The following is a 6934-nucleotide window of genomic DNA, read 5'->3' as shown; positions in this document are numbered from 1 at the left end:
CAAGCTTGTCAACGTGGTCCAGGTTATGCTCTTCCGCCGGATCCTTCCATGTCAACGACGAGCATTTGATTTGTGGGAGTTCAACTCGGCCAAGCACCAGACGTTGCAAGAGCTCTATGACACGACACACGAGGACGTCTGGAGGGTGCTATTCAAGAGCGCCAAGATTCCTCCCTCCCTCACTAAGGACCGTGGACTCAACACAAAGCACCGCGCCAATCCGGTAGGCTTTTATATCTCTCAGGGTATTTATTTGCCCCGGTTTAGTTATGCGCAGGATCTAAGCTTCCATGTCATTAACATGACTGGATAAAGAAGGCAGAGCATCTTGATTGCCCAGCCCCTCTGCCTGAAGATCGTATAGACGCTCTTCTAACGAAGATGCTGACTCCGGCACCTTATGAGGTGCCGGCAAAGAAGGCCAAGAAGAAGGCCGCGGGGACCCGAAAGGGTCTCCGGTGCAAGGTTGTATCAGACTCATCGTCTGATGACTCCGACGCGCACTCCTCCCACGGAAATGAGGAGGAGGAGGAGAAAAGTTCTCCCCCAGCCGCGGGAGACAAGAAAAGGAAGGCCGACCCATCCGGGGAGGCCGAAGGGTCCAAGAAGGGAACGACCCTCCCTCCGGACTGCGCCACGACGGCTGCTGATGGCGGCAACGAGTGGCTACCCAGGGTCAAGCCCCTGGAAAAGTCGTAAGTGTTCGGACACCATAGTACTTCATGGTATGTTTTATTGCACTGCCTCTCCTCATGCGGAACATGATTATGTAGTCCGTCCTGAGCTCATCTCGACGTATCCTCGTCGAGCGGCTGTTTGGACTCGTCCGATATGAACAGTGGTTCTCTCCCGACCGCTTCCACCCCTCGCCCTACGGACAACGCTGATGTGTTGTCTCAAAAGGCACCAAGCCAAGGAGAGGTGGTCCTGGGGGCGCCTCGAGGCGACTTCCCGGACCCTGGGTACCAAGGGAACGAGGCTCCTACGGGCTCCGAGTTCAGCCCTCAGCCGAACACCGCGCCGGAACCTTCGATGGTTTCGGACTCCGGCAGGCGGTCCCCCATTAAGGGGGGCCAACCATCCGCGCTGGTGTCCTCTGTCCATCCAGAGGCACCGAACAACTTGCTGGAAGCGCTTCGCAGCACTTCCATCGATGAAGAGCACCGCACTATCATGAGTGCGGTGGTCGAGACGGTTCAGTCCGCCAAAAAAGGGCTGACCGAAGCTTGCGCCAGCCTCCTAACAAGCTTTGAGGTAAGTAATCAAAATATACATATATAAGAAAATATTACCGCATAGATAGTAGCCCCTGATGCTTTGTTCAGCGTTCAAGAAGAAAAGCCGAATAGAGGATCAAATGATGACTCAGGAGTTTAATCAAAATGTATCTATGTGTATGTGCAGGCTTCACTGCTGGCCGCTGCCGCACGTACTGTGGAGGTCTCTACACTGAAGCAGGACCTGGAGTGGTCCGATACCGATCTCGGCCTTACCAAGAGGCAGCTCGAGGAGAACAAAGGTAAGCAATACCTTTGTCTATATATTTAAAAAGAAGTTCGGGTGTAAAGTAATAGGATCATCATGGGTTTGCTAGGGGCCACGACCGAAGTGGCGACCCCGAGGAAGGCGTTGTCCGAGGCTGAAGACAAAGCGGCTAAGAAGGGCATTGAACGGGAGAAGCAAGAAGCCCGAGTAGGCGAGGTGCAGCAAGAGCTCGATGCTCTCGCCAAAAAGCACGAATCCTTGGAGCTTGACTCTAAGACGCGAGAGTCCGAGCTCGTGCATGCGCTTGAAAGCGTCCGGAGCGCCAAGGACGAAGCCCAAAAGGCCCTTCAGGAGATTGACGCAGTGAAGAAGATAGCAGCGGGTAAGGCATTCGTTATGCAAAGCAAGCACGTGAACGAGACTTTCCTTTTTCTTACCCGAGTTCAGAGCTCTCTAGGAGCATTTGCAGATCTTCCTTGCAGTGTACTGGATGCCGCGGAGTTTTATCGAGCTGAGGAGGGGAGCTCGACGGAGAAGTTGTTCTGGTCTTAGTATACTGGGACCGAACACCCCGTGCCCTTGAGCGACCAGCTGAAACAGTTGGTCGAGCTTCACAAGGCGGCCGAACAGGCCATGAGGGGCCTTATAGTCCGGATGTGGCCTGGCAAGCCCCTGTCCGGCAGCTACTTCGGTCTGGTGAGGCGGCTTGTGGAAGCCTGCCCATGGCTTGAAGTAATAAAGAGGTCCGTCTGCATCGAGGGTGCACACAGGGCTTTTTCCCGGGTGAAGGTGCACTTGGCGAAGCTGGACGCTGTGAAGCTAGTGAAGGAGGGGCCGCCGGAGGGCAAGGAGCATCGCTGCCCCGAGAATTATTATGAGAGTGTCCTGAAGGGTTCCCGCCTAGTGGCGGATCAGTGTGCCAAGGATGTAATTTTTGAATGAACATGCTCATGTGATCTTGTAATATGAAACGAGTTCATTTGCGCCATGCGACGCTTTCTTAATTTAAAATATTACCTTCTGTGCGACCGTTTATAAAATTTGAGAGTTGGCCAGTCGTCGGCTTCTGCCCCCATGTAACTAGTACTGGGGTGTTCGGCATAAAACTGAGCACTCTTTACCCCAATTTTGAGTCCTTCAAGGGAGGTGTTCAGCGCAACGAACCAGGCAATCGGACTATAATGCTTTATCACTCTCACTTAGCCATAGAAGTCTATAATTTTAAATTTTGGCGAAGCCCCTGGTATATGGAGGGCAAATTTGGGGCACTAAACACGCCTAAGCCGGACAAGGCCGACTCCTCGCCCGAAGCGGAAAAAGTCTTTAAGGACTTGAGACCTCTCGAACAGCGACCAGTCTCTCGCCTTATCATGACAGTCAGTTTTCGGCTTTCTCTACTGAGGTGCTCGTCCGGAAGAACCGGGACACAATCGTAGTAGTTCTCCCACCGCTACCTTAGCCGATATAGTGGAACGTAAGGTACCAAAGCATGGGAGCTGGGCGATCCCAACATTTGACCAAACACATGATTCGGAGTTGATGCATATAATGCTATAAGTTCGGAGTGCCGCACTGTCGAAAGTGTTCGGACTTCTTGCGCCATATTATGGGGTAAACGAGAGCCCCTGGCGAACTGACCGTACCCGAACGTGCGGGTGCGGATGGACATATAAGAGAATGAGGAAAAAACTTAAATAATGCAATGATGGATTAATGATATGCATTATTATTTAAATAATACGTCGAAGCATACTGGTACAAGTAGTGCAATAAGCAGAAAGTAGGACAATTCAAAATGTCCTATCCCAGGGCAAGCTGCGCATAGATAGTAAAAACGGGCATATCAATTATTATTAGAGACCACCTGGGGGTTCCCCTGTTCATCTTAGCTTCTTGCCGTCTGGGTTATTGCTTCCGGAATGTGTCCGGCAATTGTACAACCGGAAAGGGCTTCCAGAGAGTTAGGCCTTGAAAGAGAAAAGGAATAATAAAGGTATACAGCCCCTAGAGCGGTTAAGCCACATTGCGGGGCATGTCCTGATCGTGCCCCCGCCTATGTCCAAGGTATTTTCAGTGCGTAGTTATGTACGCGCGACACGGATTTCATTGCTTGACTGGGACTGGGACGGGGGCCGAATTGCTAGGCGAGCTCTGATCGTGCCAGGCGATCCTGTTGCAGCTTGTTCTGAACTCGCTTGAAGGTGTCCGGGGGGCTGTAATGCCGAATGAGTGGTCTGCCTTAAAAGGCTGCTTTGTGCTTCTGCTGCAAAGGCCGCAGTGTGCTCTTCCGTGTGGAGCGAGCGTTCTGTGTTTCCATTTACTTTTATGACCCCCCTGGGTCCTGGCATCTTGAGCTTGAGGTATGCGTCATGCGGTACTGCATTAAATTTTGCAAATGTTGTCCGTCCGAGCAGTGCGTGATAGCCACTGCGAAACGGGGCGATATCAAAGATTAACTCTTCGCTTCGGAAGTTGTCCGGTCATCCGAAGACCACTCCCAGTGTGATTGAGCCTATGCAATGGGCCTCTACACCTGGGATGACGCCTTTAAAGGTGGTTTTGCTAGGTTTGATCCTCGAGGGATCGGTACCCATTTTTCACACTGTATCCTGATAGAGCAGGTTCAGGCTGCTGCCTCCGTCCATAAGGACTCGAGTGAGGTGAAATCCGTCAATGATGGGGTCTAGGACTAGTGCGGCGGATCCGCCATGATGGATGCTAGTGGGGTGGTCCCTGCGATCGAAGGTGATCGAGCAAGCAGACCATGGGTTGAACTTTGGGGCAACGGGCTCCATCGCATAGACGTCCCTTAGTGCACGCTTCCGCTCCCTCTTGGGAGTGTGGGTTGTGTATATCATGTTCACCGTCTTCACTTGTGGGGGAAACCCCTTCTGTCCTCCTGTGTTCGGTGGCCGGGGCTCCTCCTCGTCATCACTATGCAGCCCCTTGTCCTTGTTTTCTGCATTTAACTTGCCGGCCTGCTTGAACACCCAGCATTCTCTGTTGGTGTGATTGGCTGGCTTGTCGGGGGTGCCGTGGATTTGACACGAGCGATCCAGTATGCGATCCAAACTGGACGGAGCTGGACTATTTCTTTTAAATGGCTTTTTCTGCTGACCGGATCTAGAGCCTCTGAATCCGGTGTTGACTGCCGTATCTTCCGTGTTACCGCCGTTATTGTGGCGCTTTGGTCTGTTACAACGTTGCCTACCGTTAACATCTTTGGTATCCGAGGTGTCCGGATTCCTCGATGTGTTGTTGCTGCGAGCCAGCCAGCTATCCTCGCCCGCGCAAAAGCGGGTCATGAGTGTTGTGAGGGCTGCCATAGATTTCGGCTTCTCCTGGCCGAGGTGGCGGGCGAGCCACTCATCGCGGATGTTATGCTTGAATGCCGCTAGGGCCTCTGCGTTTGGACAGTCTACAATTTAGTTTTTCTTAGTCAGGAACCGTGTCCAGAATTGTCTGGCCGATTCCCTTGGTTGCTGGGTTATGTGGCTCAAGTCATCAGCATCTAGTGGCCGCACATAAGTGTTGTGGAAGTTGTCAAGAAATGCGTCTTCCAGATCCTCCCAACTGCCGACGGACTCTGTTGGCAAGCTGTTCAGCCAATGCCGAGCTGGCCCTTTGAGTTTTAGTGGGAGGTACTTGCTGGCGTGTAGATCATCACCGCGAGCCATGTGGATGTGAAGGGGGAAATCCTCAATCCATACAGCGGGATCTGTTGTGCCATCGTATGAGTCGATATTTACGGGTTTGAAACCCTCCGGGAATTCGTGATTTATAACTTCATCAGTGAAGCATAGGCGGTGTGAGGCACCTCTGTGCCGGGCTATATCCTGACGCAGTTCATATGAATCTTGTCTGCTGTATTCAGCCCGGCCGGATTTACTCTTGGTGTATCCGACGCGATGATCATCGCCCCGTGTTGGCGCGCATGTCCGTGACCCGTATATTGACCTTGCGATTTTTGCCTTACTGTCCAATACGTCTCATAGGTCCCTTGTGTTGTCCCGGGCCTTAGTATTTTTGATTGAGTGGCGACGGGGTGCAGGCTGAACTTCAGGCTGAAACGCCTCTCTGGCTCGGCCACATGGTGGCCGGTCAGCCGCATCATACACTGGTGAATGAGGTTTCAATGCTTCCTCCTCGAGGTGAGGTAGCAACCTGCGTTTTGGGTAACTCTTGGAGGGGCGCTCGAGTTCATACTCCTCGGCCGCAAGGACTTCGGTCCACCTGTCTGCTAGCAAGTCTTGATCATCTTGAAGCTGTTGCTGCTTTTTCTTCAGGCTATTTGTCGTGGCCATAAGCCGGCGCTTGAAGCGCTCTTGATCGACGGGGTCCTCAGGCACGATAAATTCTTCGTCGCCGAGGCTCGCCTTATCTTCAGAGAGAGGCATGTAATTGTCCTCCTCCGGTTCTCCATCTATTGCCCGCTCTGGAGGGCTAGCTTGTTCGTCCTCCGGCTCTACATCGTGCTGGAGGGGATTGTTGTTGTCTTCGGCACTATCTGGAGTGTTATTATATCTTGTGCCGGTATCACTAGTTTTGCAGTGGCGGGACTTAGAGCGACGCCGCTGACGTCGGCGCTTGGGTTTCTTCTTGGAGGGGTCATCCTCTACTGTCTCATCGCCATTGCCTTCTTTAGGGGTGTCCACCATGTATATATCATATGCTGAGGTGGCGGTCCAGCGCCCTGTGGGCGGTGGTTCTTGTTCGTCTCCTGCATCGTCATCCATGCCGTCGAAGTCTTCGGAGTCAAAGTCGAGCATGCCAGTTAAGTCGTCGACAGTGGCTACTAAGTGGGTGGTGGGTGGGCAGCGAATTTTTTCGTCGTCCGCATTCCATTCTAGTCAGACATAGTTCGGCCAAGGTTCTCCTGACAGGGAGAAAGACCTTAATGAATTTAGCACATCATCGAAAGGTGAGTGCTGAAAGATATCAGCGGAGGTGAACTCCATGATCGGCGCCCAATTGGATTCGATGGGTGCGGATGCAGGCGGCTTGGAGCCCGTGGGCGGAGAAGAATCCAGTGGTTCGGCGACGCGGCTCTCGTAAGGGGTGAAGTCAGTATCTGGCTCTATCGCCACTAAGAGTGCGGCCTCCATGGCGGGGTCTATCCCTCCGCTCTTGGATGGCGCGACTTGCTCCAGATTAATGGCCGGAGTAGTTGCAGATGCGATCTCCCGAACATTGTCCGACAGTAGAATTACGTCATGCTCATCGCGACTGTGCGGCGCGTCTGGCATGGGCTCGAATCCGTCGAAGATCAAGTCTCCGGGGATGTCGGCCGTGTATTTCAAGTTTCCAAATCTGACCTGATGGCCAGGGGCGTAGGTCTCAATCTGCTCCAGATGGCCAAGCGAATTGGCTCACAGTGTGAAGCCGCCGAGTATGAAGATCTGTCCGGGGAGGAAAACCTCACCCTGGACCACATCGTTATCAATGACCG

Source organism: Triticum aestivum, chromosome 6A, assembly GCF_018294505.1.
Source record: "Triticum aestivum cultivar Chinese Spring chromosome 6A, IWGSC CS RefSeq v2.1, whole genome shotgun sequence".
NCBI lineage: Eukaryota > Viridiplantae > Streptophyta > Magnoliopsida > Poales > Poaceae > Triticum > Triticum aestivum.
This window is presented reverse-complemented; position numbering follows the sequence as displayed.